This window comes from Elephas maximus, chromosome 8 (assembly GCF_024166365.1).
Source record: "Elephas maximus indicus isolate mEleMax1 chromosome 8, mEleMax1 primary haplotype, whole genome shotgun sequence".
Lineage (NCBI taxonomy): Eukaryota > Metazoa > Chordata > Mammalia > Proboscidea > Elephantidae > Elephas > Elephas maximus.
The window spans coordinates 83,577,825-83,597,162 of NC_064826.1; positions in this window are offsets into that span (position 1 = coordinate 83,577,825).

Sequence of the window (19,338 nt, forward strand, 5' to 3'; positions counted from 1 at the left end):
CAAACATTTTGATTGGTGGCTATATTAGTTTCCTAGTGTGCCATAACAAAGTACCACAAATAGGGTGGCTTATAAGAACAGAAATTTATTGTCTGACAGTTCTGGAGCATTGGCAGGACCATGCTCTCTCTGAAGGCTTTTGGGGAAAATCCTTTCTTGTCTCTCCCAGCTTCTGATAGCTCCAGACCTTCCTTGGCTTGCAGCTGCAGGCAGCATGACTCTGTAGTCTCTTGGCTTTCTACTCTCCATGTCTCTCTGTGTTTCTTTTCCTCTTTTATAAGGACAAAACTCATTGATTAGCACCCATCCTACTCCAGTATGACCTCGCGTTAACTAATTACATCAGCAAAGATCCTATTTCCTGGAGAAATGAAATCTTGATACACGCTACAATATAGATGGAGCTTGAAGACAGTATGATGATGAAATATGTCAATCACAAAAGGACAAATATTGTATGACCTCACATAAAAAGACAAGAAAAGGGAAAAAACAAAACAAAATCTATTTCTCTACAAGATCACATTCATAAGTACCAAGGGTTAGGACTTTAACATATCTTTTTGACGGACACAATACAATTCATAATAGTGGGTATCCACACTATACCAGTTGCTAAATATTTTTATATTACCCTTGCACACTGGCATACTGTTGGACAGAAGTTGGGGGTGTGGAGGTAGTACCAAGCTCAAGCTAAAGAAAGAGGCTTTAGATGGGTACAATGTTTAGAGAATTAGCTTGAAAAATGAGCCAGGATTTCTGCAGCAATCAGCAAACATTTTAGTATTCAACCATTGCCTTCAAGTGGTTTCTGACTCATAGCAACCATATAGGACAGAGTAGAACTGCCCCGTAGGGTTTCCAAGGAGTAACTAGCTGGTGGACTCGATCTTTTGGTTAGCAGCTGAGCTCTTAACCACTGGGCTACCAGGGCTCCATTTTAGTGTTAGGAACCCCTTTACATTTTTGTAAAAATTTTTATTGTGCTTTAAGTGAAAGTTTACAAATCAAGTCAGTCTCTCATACAAAAATTTAAATATACCTTGCTTTATACTCCTAATTGCTCTCCACCTAATGAGACAGCCTGCTCCTTCCCTCCACTCTCTCTTTTCATGCCCATTCCACCAGCTTCTGACCCCTTCTGCCTTCTCATCTCCCCTCCAGATAGGACATGCCAACATAGTCTCTCAAGTGTCTACTTGATCCAAGAAGTTCATTCTTCACCAGCATCTTTTTGTATCCCATTGTCCAGTCCAATCCCTGTCTGAAGAGTTGGCTTTGGGAATGGCTCCTCTCTTGGCCTAACAGAAGGTCTGGGAGTCATGACCAACAGGGTCCTTCTAGTCTCAGTCAGACCATTAAGTCTGGTCTTTTTATGAGAATTTGGGGTCTGCATCCCACTGCTCTCCTGCTCCCTCAGGGGTTCTCTATTGTGTTCCCTGTCAGAGCAGTCATTGGTTGTAGCCGGCCACCATCTACTTCCTCTGGTCTCAGGGTGATGTAGTCTCTGGTTTATGTGGCCCTTTCTGTCTCTTGGGCTCATAATTACCTTGTGTCCTTGGTGTACTTCATTCGCCTTTGCTCCAGGTGAATTGAGACCAATTGATGCATCTTAGATGGCTGCTTGCTAGCGTTTCAGACCCCAGATGCCACACTCCAAAGTGAGATGCAGAATGTTTCCTTAATAGATTTTGTTATGCCAATTAACTTAGATGTCCCCTGAAACCATGGTCCCCAAACCCCTGACCCTGCTATGCTGGTCTTCAAAGCATTCAGTTTATTCAGGAAACTTCTTTGTTTTTGGTCTAGTCCAGTTGTGCTGACCTCGCCTGTATTGTGTGTTGACTTTCCCTTCACCGAAAGTAGTTCTTATCTACTATCTAATTAGTGAATACCACTCTCCTTTCCTCCCTCCCTCCCCCCTCTTGTAACCATCAAAGAATATTTTCTTCTCTGTTTAAACTATTTCTCAAGTTCTTTTAATAGTGGTCTTATACAACATTTGTCTTTTTGCAACTGATTAATTTCATTTAGCATAATGCCTTCCATATTCCTCCATGTTATGAAATATTTCACAGATTCATCACTGTTCTTTATCGATGCGTAGCATTCCATTGTGTGAATATACCATAATTTATTTATCCATTCATCTGTTGATGGACACCTTGGTTGCTTCCATCTTTTTGCTATTGTAAACAGTGCTGCAATAAAAGTGGGTATGCATATATCTGTTCGTGTAAAGGCTCTTATTTCTCTAGGATATATTCCAAGGAGTGGGATTCTGAATCGTATGGTAGTTCTATTTCTGGCTTTTTAAGGACACGCCAAATCGATTTCCAAAGTGGTTGTACCATTTTACATTCCCATCAGCAGTGTTAGTGTTCCAGTCTCTCTACAACCTCTCCAACATTTATTATTTTGTGTTTTTTGGATTAATGCCAGCCTTGTTGGAGTGAGATGGAATCTCATTCTACTTTTGATTTGCATTTCTCTAATGGTTAATGATCATGAGCATTTACTCATGTATCCGTTAGCTACCTGAATGCCTTCTTTAGTGAAGTGTCTGTTCATATCTTTTGCCCATTTTTTAATTTGGTTGTCTTTTTGTAGTTGAGTTTTTGCAGTATCATGTAGATTTTAGAGATCAGGCGCTGATCAGAAATGTCATAGCTATAAAGGTTTTCCCAGTCTGTAGGTAATCTTTTTGCTCTTTTGGTGAAGTCTTTGGATGAGCATAGGTGTTTGATTTTTAGGAGCTCCCAGTTATCTAGTTTTTCTTCTGCATTGTTAGTAATGTTTTATATACTGTTTATGCCATGTATTAGGTCTCCTAACATTGTCCCTATTTTTTCTTCCATGATCTTTATCATTTTAGATTTTATATTCAGGTCTTTGATACATTTTGAGCTCGTTTTTGTGCATGGTGTGAGGTATGGATTTTGTTTCATTTTTTGCAGATGGATATCCACTTATGCCAGCACCATTTGTTAAAATGACTGCCTTTTCCCCATTTAACTGCTTTGGGGCCTTTGTCAAATGTCATCTGCTCATACGTGGTTGGATTTATGTCTGGATTCTCAATTCTGTTCCATTGGTCTATGTATCTGTTGTTGTACCAGTACCAGGCTGTTTTGACTACTGTGGCGGTATAATAGGTTCTAAAATCAGGTAGAGTGAGGCCTCCCACTTTGTTCTTCTTTTTCAGTAATGCTTTACTTATCCAGGGCCTCTTTCTCTTCCATTTGAAGTTGGTGATTTGTTTCTCCATCTCATTAAAAAATGTCCTTGGAATTTGGATTGGAATTGCATTAAATCTATAGATTGCTTTTGGTAGAATAGACATTTTTATAAGTCTTCCAATCCATGAGCAAGGTATGTTTTTCCACTTATGTAGGTCTCTTTTGGTTTCTTGCAGAAGTGTTTTGTAGTTTTCTTTGTATAAGTGTTTTACATCTCTGGTAAGATTTATTCCTATTTTATCTTCTTGGGGCTACTGTAAATGGTATTGATTTGGTGATTTCCTCTTCGATGTTCTTTTTGTTGGTGTAGAGGAATCCAACTGATTTTTGTATGTTTATCTTGTATCCCGACACACTGCTGAACTCTTCTATTAGCTTCAGTAGTTTTCTTGACGATTCGTTAGGGTTTTCTGTGTACGATATCATGTCATCTGCAAATAGAGATAATTTTACTTCTTCCTTGCCAATCTGGATGCCCTTTATTTCTTTATCTAGCCTAACTGCTCTGGCTAGGACCTCCAGCACAATGTTGAATAAGACTGGTGATAAAGGGCATCCTTGTCCAGTTCCTGATCTCAAGGGGAATACTTTCAGGCTCTCTCCATTTAGGATGATGTTGGGTATTAGCTTTGTATAATTGCCCTTTATTATATTGAGGAATTTTCCTTCTATTCCTATTTTGCTGAGAGTTTTTATCATGAATGAGTGTTGAACTTTGTCAAATGCCTTTTCTGCATCAATTGATAAAATCATGTGATTCTTGTTTTATTTATACGATGGATCACATTAATTGTTTTTCTAATGTTGAACCATCCCTGCATACCTGGTATGAATCCCACTTGGTCATGGTGAATTATTTTTTTGATATGTTGTTGAATTCTATAGGCTCGAATTTTGTTGAGGATTTTTGCATCTAAGTTCATGAGGGACATAGGTCTATAATTTTCTTTTTTTGTGGTGTCTTTACCTAGTTTTAGTATCAGAGATATGCTGGCTTCATAGAATGAGTTTGGCAGTATTCCATCTTTTTCTATGCTCTGAAATATCTTTAATAGTAGTGGTGTTAACTCTTCTCTGAAAGTTTGGTAGAACTCTGCAGCTAAGGTGTCTGGGCCAGGGTTTTTGTTGTTGTTGTTGTTGTTGGGAGTTTTTTGATTACCTTTTCAATCTCTTCTTTTGTTATGGGTCTATTTAGTTGTTCTACCTCTGTTTGTGTTAGTTTAGGTAGGTAGTGTGTTTCTAGGAATTCATCCATTTCTTCTACATTTTCAAATTTGCTAGAGTACAGTTTTTCATAGTAATCTGATATGATTCTTTTAATTTCAGTTGGGTCTGTTGCAATATCACCCATGTCATTTCTTATTCAGGTTATTTGCTTCCTCTCCTGTTTTTCTTTTGTCAGTTTGGCCAATGGTTTATCAATTTTGTTGATTTTTTCAAACAACCAGCTTTTGGTCTTATTACTTCTTTTAATTGTTTTTCTGTTATCTATTTCATTTAGTTCTACTCTAATTGTTATTATTTGTTTCCTTCTGGTGCCTGAGGGTTTCTTTTGTTGCTCTCTTTCTATTTGTTCAAGTTGTAGGGATAATTCTTTGATTTTGGCCCTTTTTTTTGTATGTGTGCATGTATTGATAAAAATTGACCTCTGAGCACTGCTTTCGCTGTGTCCCAAAGGTTCTGATAGGAAGTGTTTTCATTCTCATTGGATTCTATGAATTTCTTTATTCCATCCTTAATGTCTTCTACAATCCAGTCTTTTCTTAGCAGGGTATTGTCATCTTATTGCCTTCTTGCCTACATGGTTTCTGCTGAGTAGTCCAAGCTTATTCTTATTGACTCTCCTTTGTAGGTGACTTTTTGTTTATCCCTAGCTGCTCTTTTCTCTTTATCTTTGGTTTTGGCAAATGTGATTATAATATATCTTGGTGACTTTCTTTTAAAATCTACCTTATGTGGAGTTCAATGAGCATCTTGGATAGATATCTTCTCATCTTTCACTATATCAGGGAAGTTTTCTGCCAACAAATCTTCAACAATTCCGTCTGTATTTTCTGTTATCACTCCCCGTTCTGGTACTCCAATCACTTGTAGGTTATTTCTCTTAATAGAGTCCCACATGATTTGTAAGTTTTCTTCATTTTTAAAAATTGTTTTATCTGATTTTTCTTCAAATATATTGGGCCAACTGCTTTATTTTCAAGTTCAGAAATCCTGCCTTCCACTAGCTCAACTCTGCTCCTCTGACTTTCTATTGCGTTGTATGCTTCTGTAATTTTACTGTTAATCTTCTGAATTTCTGATTGCTGTCTATGGATTTTTCCAGCTTATTACATTTTTCATTATATTCCTGAATAACCTTTTTAATTTCTTCAATTGCTTTATCTGTGTTTTACTTGGCTTGTTCTGAGTATTGCCTGATTTCCCTCCTGAAGTCTTGAAGGGTTTTGTATATTAACCTTTTCTGTTCTGCCTCTGGTAATTCCAGGGAGGTACTTTCATCTAGAAGATCCCTTGATTCTTTGTTTTGAGAAGTTGTTAAGCCATCGTGGTCTGTTTCTTTATATGACTTGATATTGACTGTTGTCTCCGAGCCATCTATAGGTTATTGTATTGGTTTATTTTATGTTTGCTTACTGTATCGTAGTTTCTTGCTTTGTTTTGTTTTGATATACCCAGATGGGTTGCTTGAGTGAGCTAGCTTGATTATTTTTACGTTTGGAGCTCTGATGTCCTGTCCCCAGATGGCTAGAGCTATAATCAGGTATATCAGTCTAGGGGTCCATTCACTTTTCTTGCATGAATTTAGCTCAGGTGTCCAGGTGTGTGGTACAGGCTCTGTCCTACAGTCTTAGAGGGGCTGGGGTGATTGGTGTAGGTACCGGTATCTGGTTGTAGCAGGGGTTCATGCTCTCAGCAAGGCAGGGGGCTGAGAATCATCCCCCAAGCATCTCTGAGGAAAGCATGTCCCTCTTTCCTAGAGCATATAGGTGGGTGGGTTCTGCAGACAGATCATGGGCACCCAGTGTTTTTGGTTGTAAGGACTGGGAGGTACCAGTTATCCTTAGACACCTGTCACAGGTGGCTGGGTGACCTGAGTGGAGCCACCAGTCCTTAGGCCCCTGATGTGGGAGGTGAAGACCCTGTTTAATAGGCAAAGCGGTGTCAAACATCAAACACCCGCCTCTCCACCGCGCAGCTGAAACAGTTGTAGTCTGTCAACAAGGCCCTTTTCTCCAGAAATAGGCCCGCACAGGTCCATGCAGGGGGAAAAGGTACTCAAAGTCCATGGACCATTAATGCCTGCAGGCGCCGCTTCTGTCCTGAGCTATCCCGGTTAGTGGAGCTGGCAAATTTTCTTTTCCTCCAATTGCAAATTTATTCCTTCTCCAAGGCCAGGAGGATGGCTGTAGGCACTCAACAGGGCCTATCTCAGACCCAGGGAAATCAACAGCCTCTGAAGCCGGCTTGGGGACGGGGGCATGGCCAAATATACGCAAATACTTAGCTTTTGCTGAGAGTGCCATTCTTCTCTGGTTCCAGAGGTGTGAGTAGGCTGTTTGGTGGCTGCTTCTCCCTGAGGAAACTGCGGCCCAACGCTAGTATCAGCCCACTGCAGCCGCTCCCAGGAATGGTGCCTGAGGGCCTCCAGTGATTCAGGTCCAGTAACTCCTCTCTGCTTCTGAACCATCTCTTCCTCCCCCTGCCACTCTTTCTCAGTTCTTTTTCTAACTTTGCCTTTGATGTTCAGGACTCCTAGCTTATTATAAATATACTCATTTTACTTGTTTTTTCAGGTCTTTGTTGTAAGAGGGCTTGCCAGAAGCATCTGTCTATTCTGCTATCTTGGTCCCGCCTCCCCTTTACGTTTTTAAAGGACCCCTGGTGGTGCAACGGCTAAAGTGATCGACTTCTAACCAAAAGATCAGTAGTTGGAAACTGCCAGTGGCTCTGGGGGAGAAAGAAGTGACATTGTGCTTCAATAGAGATTTACGGCCTTGGAAACCTTACAGGGTTGCTATGAGTTGGGATTGGCTCAATGGCAGTGAGGTTTTTGTTGTTGTTGTTGTTACATTTTTAAGGAGTCCAACATGATGTGTAGTAGTAATGAGCTTAGCTGGTAACCAAAAAGGTCAGCAGTTCAAATCCATAAGCCACTCATTTAAAACCCTATAACACAGCTCTACTCTGTCCTATAGGGTCACTATGAGTCAGATAGCAACGGGTTTTGCTTTTTTTTTTTTAAGGGATGCAAATGGCTAAGAACCGAATTACTAACCAAAAGGTTGGCTCTTTGAACCCACCCAGAAGCACCCTAGAAGAAAGTCCTGGCAATCTGCTTCCTGAAGGTCACAGCCTTGAAAATTCTATTAAGCACAGTTCTACTCTACAACACATGGGGTTGTTATGAGTCAGAACCTACTTGATGGCAACTGGTTTTGCCCTTTTAGAAACTATGGAGGACCTTAAAGAGCTTTTGTTTATATGGGTTATATCTAATAATATTTAAGATATTAGAAATTAAAACTGATAAATGTTTGTAATATTTCTTCACTCATTTAAAATAACATTAATAAACTCCTTGGAGTCCCTGAGTGGTTCAAAAAGTTAGTTCACTTGGTTGTTAATATCTATTTCTATGTTCATCTATTTCTATGTTCAATTTCTATTTCTATGTTCAATCTGTTACTTATGTTGTTTTGGTTGAGGAAAATCGTGCCTAATACAGATATGTAGCTGGAAAAGGGAAGACCTTCTATATCCCCTGAAAAGAACCCAGGGAGGCCCAGGTTCTCTAGCCACACCTTGAGACAACCTCTGGATTTATTCTTGTTGTTGCTAGGTACCATTGAGTCAGTTCCAACTCATAGTGACCCTATGTACCACAGAACAAAACACTGCCCAGTCCTGCGCCATCCTCACAATCGTTGTTATGCTTTAGCTCATTGCAGTCACCGTGTCAATCCATCTCATTGAGGCTCTCCCACTTTTCCACTGACCCTGTGCTTTAACAACCATGATGTCCTTCTCCAGGGACTGTTCCCTCCTGATAACATGTCCAAAGTATGTAAGACACAGTCTCACCATCCTTGCTTCTAAGGAGCATTCTGGTTGTACTTCTTCCAAGACAGATTTGTCCATTCTTTTGGCAGTCCATGGCATATTCAATATTCTTCGCCAACACCACAACCCAAAGGTGTCGATAATTCTTCCTTATTCATTGTCCAGTTTATGCATGCATATGATGCAATTGAAAATACCGTGGCTTGGTAGCTCCACAGACACATCCAAACTCCCTGAGGGGTCACCAAATTCTTGGGCTGGGGGCTGTGGGGACCATGGTCTCGGGGAACACCTAGCTCAACTGGACTGACATAGTTTATAAAGAAAATGTTCTACATTCTACTTTGGTGAGTAGTGTCTGGGGTCTTAAAAGCCTGTGAGTGGCCATCTAGGGTACTCCACTGGTCTGACCCCTTTGGGAGCAAGGAAGAATGACAAAAACTAAAGACACAAGTGAAGGATTAGTCCAAAGGACTAATGGACTATATCTACCATGGCATCTACCAGACTGAGTCCAGTACAACTAGATGGTACCTGGCTACCACCACTGACTGCTCTGACAGGGATCACAGTAGAGGGTCCCGGACAGAGCTGGAGAAAAATGTAGAACAAAATTCTAACACAAAAAGAAAGACCAGACTTGCTGGCCTGACAGAGAATGGAAAAACCCTGAGAGTATGGCCCCCAGACACACTTCCAGCTCAGTAACGAGGTCACTCCTGAGGTTCACCCTTCAGCCAAAAATTGAACAGGACCGTGGAATAAAACAAGACTAAAAGGGTGCAACAGCCCTGGGGCAGGGACTAGAAGGCAGGAGGGAACAGGAAAGCTGGTAATAGGGAACCCAGGGTTGAGAAGGGAGAGTGTCGACATGTTCTGGGGTTGTTAACCAATGTCATACAACAATGTGTATACTGTTTGATGAGAAACCAGTTTGTTCTGTAAACCTTCATCTAAAGTTCAATTAAAAAAAAAAAAAAAAAACACAGCTTGGGTCCGGCGTACCTTAATCTTCAGGTTACATCTTTGCTTTTCAACACTTTAAAAAGGTCGTTTGTAGCAGATTTGCCCAATGCAATGCATCTTTTGATTTCTTGACTGCTGCTTCAATGGGTGTTGATTGTGAATCCAAGTAAAATGAAATCCTTGACAATTTCATTCTGTTCTCCATTTACCATAATGTTGCTTATTGTCCAGTTGTAAGGATTTTTGTTTTCTTTATGTTGACGTGCAATCCGTACTGAAGGCTGTGGTCTTTGGCCTTCATCAGTAAGTGCTTCAAGTGCTATTCACTGTCAGCAAGCAAGGTTGTGTCATCTGCATAACGCAGGTTGTTAATGAGTCTTCCTCCAATCCTGATGCCCTGTTCTTCTTCATATAGTCCAGCTTCTCTGATTTTTTGCTCAGCATACAGATTGAATAAGTATGGTGAAAGAATACAACCCTGAAGCACACCTTTCCTGACTTTAAACCCTGCAGTACACCCTCATTCTGTCTGAACAACTACCTCTTGATCTACGTACAGGTTCCTCATGAGCACAATTAAGTGTTCTGGAATTCCCATTCTTCGCAATGTTATCCATAATTTGTTATGATCCACACAGTCGAATGCCTTTGCATAATCAATAAAACACAGGTAAGCATCCTTCTGGTATTCTCTGCTTTCAGCCAGGATCCATCTGACATCAGCAATGACATCCCTAGTTCCACATCCTCTTCTGAATCTGACCTGAATTTCTGGCAGTTCCCTGTCAATATACTGTTACAGCTGCTTTTGAACGATCTTCAGCATAATTTTGCTTACATGTGATATTAATGATATTGTTTGATAATTTCTGCATTCAGTTGGATCACCTTTCTTGGGAATAGGCATAAATATGGATCTCTTCCAGTCGGTAGGCCAGATAGCTATCTTCCAAATTTCTTGGCATAGAAAAGTGAGCACTCCAGCGCTTGTTTGTTGAAACATCTCGATGGATATTCCATCAATTCCTGGAGCCTTGTTTTTTGCCAATGCCTTCAGTGCAGCTTGGACTTCTTCCTTCAGTACCATCGGTTCCTGATCATATGCTACCTCCTGAAATGGTTGAACATCAACTAATCCTTTTTGGTATAATGACTCTATGTATTTCTTCCATATTCTTTTGATGCTTACTGTGTCATTTACTATTTTCCCCATAGAATCCTTCACTATTGCAACTTGAGTCTTGAATTTTTCCTTCAGTTCTTTCAGCTTGAGAAATGCCCAGTGTGTTCTTCCCTTTTGGTTTTCTATCTCCAGCTCTTTGCACATGTCATTATAAAACTTTACTTGTCTTCTTGAGCTGCCCTTCGAAACCTTCTGTTCAGCTCTTTTACTTCATCATTTCTTCCTTTTGCTTTAGTTGCTAGACATTCAAGGGCAAGTTTCAGAGTCTCTTCTAACATTCATTTTGGTCTTTTCTTCTTACCTGTCATTTTAATATCCTCTTGCTTCACATATGATGTCCTTGATGTCATTCCACAACTTGTCTGGTCTTCGGTCATTGATGTTCAACGCATCAAATCTATTCTTGAGATGGTCTCTAAATTCAGATGGGATATACTCAAGGTCATACATCGGCTGTCTTGAACTTGTTCTAATTTTCTTCAGTTTCAACTTGAACTTGCATATGAGCAATTGATGGTCTGTTCTGCAGTTGGCCCCTGGCCTTATTCTGACTGATGATATTGAGTTTTCATTGTCTCTTTCCACAGATATAGTCAACTTGATTCCTGTATATTCCATCTAGCAAGGTCCATATATAGCGACCCTACAGTGTGTATAGTCACCGTTTATGTTGGTGAAAAAAGGTATTTGCAATGAAGAAGTTGTTGGTCTTGAGAAATTCTATCATTCGATCTCCGGCATTGTTTCTATCACCAAGGCTATATTTTCCAATACTAATCCTTCTTCGTTTCCAACTTTCACATTCCAATCACCAGTAATTATCAATGTCTTCTGATTGCATGTTCAACCAATTTCAGACTGCAGAAGCTGGTAAAAATCTTCAATTTCTTCATCTGTGGCTTTCGTGGTTGGTGTATAAATTTGAATAATAGTATTAACTGGTATTCCTTGTAGGTGTATGGATATTATCCTATCACTGACAGTGTTGTACTTCAAGATAGATCTTGAAATGTTCTTTTTGATAATGAATGCAGTGGCATTCATCTTCAAGTTCTCATTCTTGGCATAGTTCACCATATGATTGTCCAATTCAAAATGGCCAATACCAGTCCATTTCAGCTCACAAATGCCTAGGATATTGACGTTTATGCATTCCATTTCATTTTTGAATGATTTCCAATGTTCCTAGATTCATACTTTGTACATTCCAGGTTCTGATTATTGATGGATGTTTGCAGCTGTTTCTTCTCATTTTGAGTTGTGCTCTGGACTAGTGTTGGTTTTATTATCTGGTTCCATCCTGATTGGGCCTCCTCTTCCAGCTATACTGTTCCAAAGGGATTCAAATCTCAGGATTTTTTAAATTGTGCTTTAGATGAAGGTGTACAGAGCAAATTAGTTCTCATTAAACAATTGATACACATATTATTTTGTGACATTGGTTGCCAACCCCACGACATGTCAACACTCTCCTCTTCCTGACCTTGGGTTCCACATTTCCATTTGTCTAGCTTTCTCATAACCTTTTGTCTTCTTGTCATTGCCCCAGGCTGATGTGCCCATTTAGTCTCATATACATGGTCAAGCTTCATGTATTATTGTTTTATGGGCCTGCCTAATCTTTGGTTGAAGGGTGAACCTCAGGAGTAACTTCAGTACTCAGTTAAAATGGTGTCCAGAGGCCATACTCTCTGGATTTCTGTAGTCTCTGTCAGACCCCTAAGTCCGGTCTTTTTTTTGGTGACTTAGAATTTTGTTCTATATTTTTCTCCCACTCTGTCCAGGACCCTCTATTGTGATCCCTGTCAGAGCAGTAAATGGTGGTAGCCAGGCACCCCATCTAGTTGTGCTGGACTCAGCCTGGTGGAGGCTGTGGTAGTTGTGTTCCATTAGTCCTTTGGCTAATCTTTCCCTCGTGTCTTTGGTTTTCTTCATTCTCCCTTGCTTCAGACAGGGTAGGCCCAGTAGACATATCTTAGATGGCCACTCACAAGCTTTTAAGGCCCTAGACATTTGCCTTATAAACTACATTATGCCAAGTGAGCTAGATGTTCCCCGAGACCATGGTTCCCAGCCCTCAGCTGAGCAACTCAATCCCTATGGGAGGTTGGATGTGTCTATGAAGCTTCTATGACTTTGCCTTGGTCATGTTGTGCTGGCTCCCCCAGTATTGTGTACTGTCTTATCCTTCACCAAAGCTACCATTTATCTATGGTCTAGTTAGCATTTTTCCTCTCTCCCACCCATAAACCTTTTCATGAGTTTTTTAAATAGTGGTCTCATATAGTATTTGTCCTTTTGTGATTGATTTATTTCACTCAGCATAATGCCTTCTTGAATCATCATTGTTTTTTATAGTTTTGTAGTATTCCGTTGTGTGTACATACCATACTTTGTTTATCCATTCATCTCTTAATGGACACTTAGGTTGCTTCCATCTTTTTGCTATTGTGAATAATGCTGCAATGAATATGCGTGTGCATATGTCTATTTGTGTGACAGCTCTTATTTTTCTAGGATATATTCCCAGGAGTGGGATTGCTGGATTGTATGACATTTCTATTTCCAGCTTTTTAAGGAAGTGCCATATTGGTTTCCAAAATAGTTGTACCACTTTACATTCCCACCAGTAGGGCATAAGAGTTCCAATCTCCTCGCAGCCTCTCCAACATTTGTTATTTTATATTTTTTTTTTTATTAGATGGTATCTCACTGTAGTTTTGATTTGCATTTTTCTAATGGCTACTGATCACAGCATTTCCTCATGTGTCTGTTAGCCACCTGAAGTCTCCTTTGGTGAAGTGTCTGTTCAATATCCTTTGCGTTTTTTTAAATTGGATTATTTGTCTTTTTCTTGTAGAGGCATTGGATTTTCCTATAGATTTTAGAGATTAATGCTTTGTCAGATATGTCATAGCCAAAAAATTTTTCCCAGTCTGTATGTTCTCTTTTTACTCTTTTGGTGAAGTCTTTTGATGAGCATAAATATTTAATTTTTAGAAGATCCAGTTATTTAGCTCATCTTATGGTGTTTGTGTATTGTTAGTTATGCAAACCCCAGGATTTTAATCCATAATATAAAATATTTAAAAACTTTGTCCATGTCACATACATATCTATAACATCTTAACTCTTACTACCTTCACGTTTGAGAAGTCAGCTTTGTCCTAAAAGTTGCTATCTATTAGTTTGTTTGTAGTGAGAAAGTTAGTTTTAAAAAAGAAAAACTAGAAACAAACAAAAAGGTATTTAATCACCAGAATTTGTTCTTTCTTTATGCTTCCAATCCTGAAGACCCACTTTTAACCATGTACTTATAAATAACATTTAAATATGTGTTCATAAACCGTAGACAATAGGAATTATTCTGTGAATTTTGTCATTTTTTTTCTGTGGTCTTCTGAGGAACTATGTCATATGAACCACAATGACCACTGAAAATGCATAGGAAGATAAAGGAAACAGGCTAATTGCCCAACTGTTTCAAGTCTAGGCCTGATTGGCAAACTGTGGCTCCCTAAGCTGATCAAGGGGGCTGTCTGTAGCAAGGCTCTGGGTGCAGCCACACAAAGACCCTCTCAGACCTTACCTGTGGTATAGACACAGTCTCACCTTGAAAGCAGCCCACGAGTTGTTTGGATAAGCCAGTGGTTTGCAGAATGTTATATGCTATGCAAATATGACTAACAAGGGTGACTGAGTTCTGATGAGACTCATCCATAGATGCCAGAAAGCCTGGTGAAGCTAACCCTCGGGGTCAATGATTCTAGCCTAAGTCTTGGACCCTGGGAACAGAAAGAAGAGTGAATAGGAGAGAGAAGAGTACTTCCTCATCCCCTTCCTGTAAAAAGGACTGACCGTAGAAAATTCGAACAGCCTCCTTCTACCAACCTTTTGCCACACTCAGGGGGTCCCTGTCTTTGAATGCTCAGTGCTTCTCACTGCCTTAAGCCCCTGTCCTGTCTCACTCAGTGTATCTTTCCCCAACATCATCCCCCACCATCACCACTATCCCAGCCTCCCTTCTTCTCATTCTCACTGTCCAAACTCTTGGTTACTCACCTAGGTGTCCCAACAAGATCACTGTCCTAGGTACCTTGAACCTTCAAGCTTTCAATACATATTTCCCTAGCCCTGTTTTTTCCCTAGTAGGGACCAGAGCCATTTGCATTTTTGGCAATAGGCCTAATTGATGGTCCTTCATAGAGTGTCATAAAGAGAAGTGAAAACACTTCAGGTGCTAGGTGCTGTGAGGGGAAATGTTGGGGACTGTGAAGAGGTCACGAGAACCTCTGTCACCCCTGCCCCCAATGCTACTTTAGGCTCTTCCTGTCAAGAGAGAAGTGTCACACCCCATGAAACTCAAATCTGGGCCTCTGATTTGGTGTGAATTCCCCTACTTCCTTTTCTAGAAAAGAACATGAGATTTTTTCCTAGATTTATTTGAAGAAAACTGATAATAATCTAGCTTCCAATGAAGATTTGTAATGCATGACCTGTAATATCTGGCATTGTTTCTTCCTGATCTGCTGATGGGGTCCAGAGGGAAGGTGGGGATGCTTCAGTAGAGTGTTGCCTACTGAATGTCAACCAATGTGTTTTTGCAGCAATGACAAAATTTACACTTTTAGGAAAATGATACTTTTCTTTCTGCCTCTTTGCAAATCATTGAAATCATGGCAATAGCTGTCAGGCTGAACTATTCAGACACCACACTCTCCTTTGTGGTTTACTTTTTCTTAGTAATGATTTCATTCCATAGTTTTCTTTCTGGCTTTATTTCTCTCCTGGATGTTATGGAGAAAACCAAAGCCTAGAATGACTCTCCACTGAATAGTAATAAAGAAAATATTGATCCTTGTCTACATTGTATCCATCAGTAGATTGATGTCTAGACAGATTCCATGTAGCTGTCTGGGTTTTCTGGGACGATGGATTGATTTGGACTCTAACTCACAGAAGGTCTTATAACAACAGCTAGTCCCTCAAGAAGGCCTCCTATGCTGGTCATAGGCTGCAGAAGATACTTCATTCTAAATTTTTAGTGTATGATTAAAAAGGCTATGCAGACACAGAAGGAGAAAATACTGTATTTACTTTTAAAGAAATATTAAAATAGTTGTTGGACTGCATCCATGGATTGAGCTGCAAAATAGAAATAATAGGACCTGAAAAGATGCTCTAGTTTATTTTAAAGAATAAACACACACATACACACACAACACAGTCATATTTCATGAAGCAATAGAGGAAAATTTCTTCCAAAAGAGCAAATCAGCTTAGGAAAACCAGACTCATGAATTCATGCACATTCCTAGCTTTATGAGCCTATGCTTTTAATTGGTTAATGTTAACTTTCCACACTTGGCTACCAAAATAGTTTCCATTCTGAGGTTGTTACGGCAAATTAAGTAGCTTAAATTTCCCTCTCACACCTCACCGGAAATTAATCTCTCTGAGTTCTTGCCCTCCTTTTTGCAATGTTCCTGATTTTCATGCTTCCGATTGAGAAACTGCTACGCACACTGAGGATATCCTGCTTGGTCAGCAGGTCATTTGCTCTGAGCGGCAATTCTCAGGAGACATGCCTCCTCCAGCATTCCTCCTGAATGTTCTTTGGGGGGGGAGGGTAGGGACGCGGGGAGGGGGGTTAGGGACGCGGCGGGGGGGTGTATGCCTTGGGCCCTGTAGTCCTAAGGTTCGTCAGATCCAGATCACTCTTTCTGACTAATCATGGTCTTGAACAACAGTTGTCATTGGAAGTTCATTCTCTTATGAATTGCCATGCTAAGGTAATCATTTTTTATTTAAGTGCATTAGTCATTTTTAGATGTGGCACCCTGGCGATTATGCGGTTTTCCATTAGGGTATGCAGGAAAACATCTTTAAGGAGCCCCAGGTACTCAGTCGAGCATGGTGACATTGCATAGAAACAACTGTGAGTGGGCAGGTCATTTGAGGAAATGATGATCCCAGGGGCTTTGTTTTTGGATGGTAACTTCTCATAGCCTGTGGTGGATTGTTTTGTTAGTGCTGGGAAATCTGGTCTGGGAGAAAAATGAGCATTTTTGCCTAACATTGATATCATTGAAGTACATTTCTTTATTTGAGGGGAAGAGTTTATTACAAATTTGGGAAAATTGAGAGAATAGTTTGTAGGACTTAAATCCTAGTTTTGTGCTGTCTCAGTTTTCTATTACTACGTAAAACATCACCCCAAAATTTAGTGGCTTAAACAAAAACCATTTTATTCTTTATGGTTGTGTGGGTCAGGAATTCAGTCAGGGCTCAGTGGGGATGGCTCATCTCTGTTTCACATGGTGTCATCTGGGGCAGCTCAAATGGGGCTATAAGATCCAAGATGGCCTCACGCGCCTTGGGCATTGGTGCTGGCTGATGGCTCGGATACCTCACTTCTCTATGTGGTCTGTCATTATTCAGCAGTCTTATTTACATTTAGGTATCTGGCTCTCCAAAGGGACTGGAAATCCCCTTAAGACCTAGAAGCTCTGTACATCACTTCTCACACATTCTATCAATCAAAGTAAATTATGGGGTCAGCCTAGATTCAAGAGAAGAGGAAATAGACTCCACTTCTTGACTGGAAGAGGCACGTGGGTGCATACGAATTGTTGGAATTTTTGTTGAAAAGTTACTATTCAGTTGTTGACTTCTTGTAAGGTGATTCTAAGTGCCTCCACTTACCAAATTAATATTAGCCAATTGTTTCAAAGGAATATAGAAATTATTTTATTGACCCCAAAATGCCATTGATTGTAAAATGCATATTATTTTATGTACCATTTTAAAAGAAAAAGGCCACAGTCTTTGTTATCTAGTGCTACTATAACAGAAATACCACAACTGGATGGCTTTAACAAAGAGAAATTTATTCTCTCACAGTCTGGAAGGCTAGAAGTCCGAATTCAGGATGCCAGCTTCAGAGAAAGGCTTTCTCTCTCTGTCGGCTCTAGGGGAAGGTCTTATTATCAATCTTCCCCTGCTTCTCAGCACAGGGACCCCGGGTCCAAAGGACATGCTCCTCTCTTGGTTCTTCATTCTTAATGGTAGAAGATCTCCCATCTCTCTGCTTGCTTCTCTCTTTTTTATCTCAAAAGAGATTGACTCAAAATATAACTTAATCCTGTAGATTGAGTCTTACCTCATTAACATAACTGCCTCTAATCCTGCCTCATTGACAACATAAAACCCGTTGCCATCAAGTTGATTCCAACTCGTAGCAACCCTATAGGACAGAGTAGAACTGCCCCTCAGGGTTTCCAAGGAGCAGCTGGTGGATTCGAACTGCTGACCTATTGGTTAGCAGCCATAGCTCTTAACCACTGTGCCACCAGGGCTCCCATTAACATCATAGAGGTTAGGATTTACAACACATAGGATAATCATATCAGATCACAAAATCATGGATACGTAATACTGCGATTCATGGCCTAGCCAAGTTGACACACATTTGTGGGGGACACAATTCAATCTATAACATTCCACGCTTTGGCCCCCCCAAATTTATGTCCTTGCCACATGTAAAACACTTTCACCCCATCATATCCTCCCAAAAGTCTTAAATCAACTCCAAGTCCAACTTCCACCCTGGAGCAAAATTCCTCTTCATCTGTGAAATCTAGAATACAAGTTATCTGCTTCCAAAGTACAGTCATGGAACAGATACAAAGTAGGTATTTCCATTACAAATGGGAGAAACTGGAGGAAAGAAGGGATAACAGGTAAAAAGCAAGTCAGCATAAGACATCACATTAGCTCTCGAAGCTTGAAAATAATCCTCTGTTCTCTGAGACCATTTAGGCACAGGCTCTGCCCACCAGACTCTGGGTGTGGACCACACTGTCTGGATTCTGGGTACAGGCCCCTTGGCCCTGGGCTTCAGCTCCATTTTCTAGGCCCACTGGAATGGCAACTCTGCTCCCTAAACTTTGGGCAGCCCCATTCTCCTAGACCATCTCAGTGGTGATTCCACCACTGTAGGCCTGGCAGGCCCCATTTTTCTGCCCCTTGGGCATGGCAGCCCCACCTCCTCAACTTTGGGCAGTGGATCTGGCCCCATTCCATTGTCACTCGTGAAAGGCAGCCCCCCTCTCTTGAGCCAAGTTGGTGAAGATCTCACTCTTTGAAACCTAGGAGGCTGTGGCCCCATCCTTTAAAACACCAGAGTCCATGGTTCCACCCTTTGAGACCCCAGAGGTCATGGCCCTACCCTTCGAGACTGAGGCAGCTCTTTGTCCTGGTTCCTTGGCCTCTTGGCCTCTTGGGCTGGCCTGACATCTGCCCTGTTTAGACAAATGTTCCAAAGCTCTTTAGCTCTACCAATATGTGCCTGGAAGTACTCCACTTTACTAGTAAATCTCAGCTGAAAGACACTCAGTTCTCTTGCTCTGTGGGTTGGCAAACCTATCTCCACCAATAAGTGCCCCAAGGCACTCTACTCTGTCAGGAAGCCTCCTGTGCAAAGGCACTCAGCTCTTTTGCTTCTTGGGTCAGCTTCTGCACTGTCTCATTCTGGTATCCTGATTCTGCTGCTGCTGTTTCTCTGCTGCTGTTTCTCATCATCTGTGATGTCTCGGTGGTGTTACAGCTCTCTTCACTCCTTCTGAGGCCTCACCAGAATTGTCTGACATCCATAATTCCACCAACAGTCTCTTCAAGCACCTTAAAACTCTTCCAGCCTCTACCCATTAATAGTTTCATAGCCACTTCCACATTTTAGTTATCTGTTAGAGCAGCACCCCACTCCCAGTACCAAATTCTGTCTTAGTTATCTAGTGCTACTATAACAGAAATATTACAAGTGGATGGCTTTAACAAAGAGAAATTTATTCTCTCTCAGTCTGGGAGGCTAGAAGTCCAAAT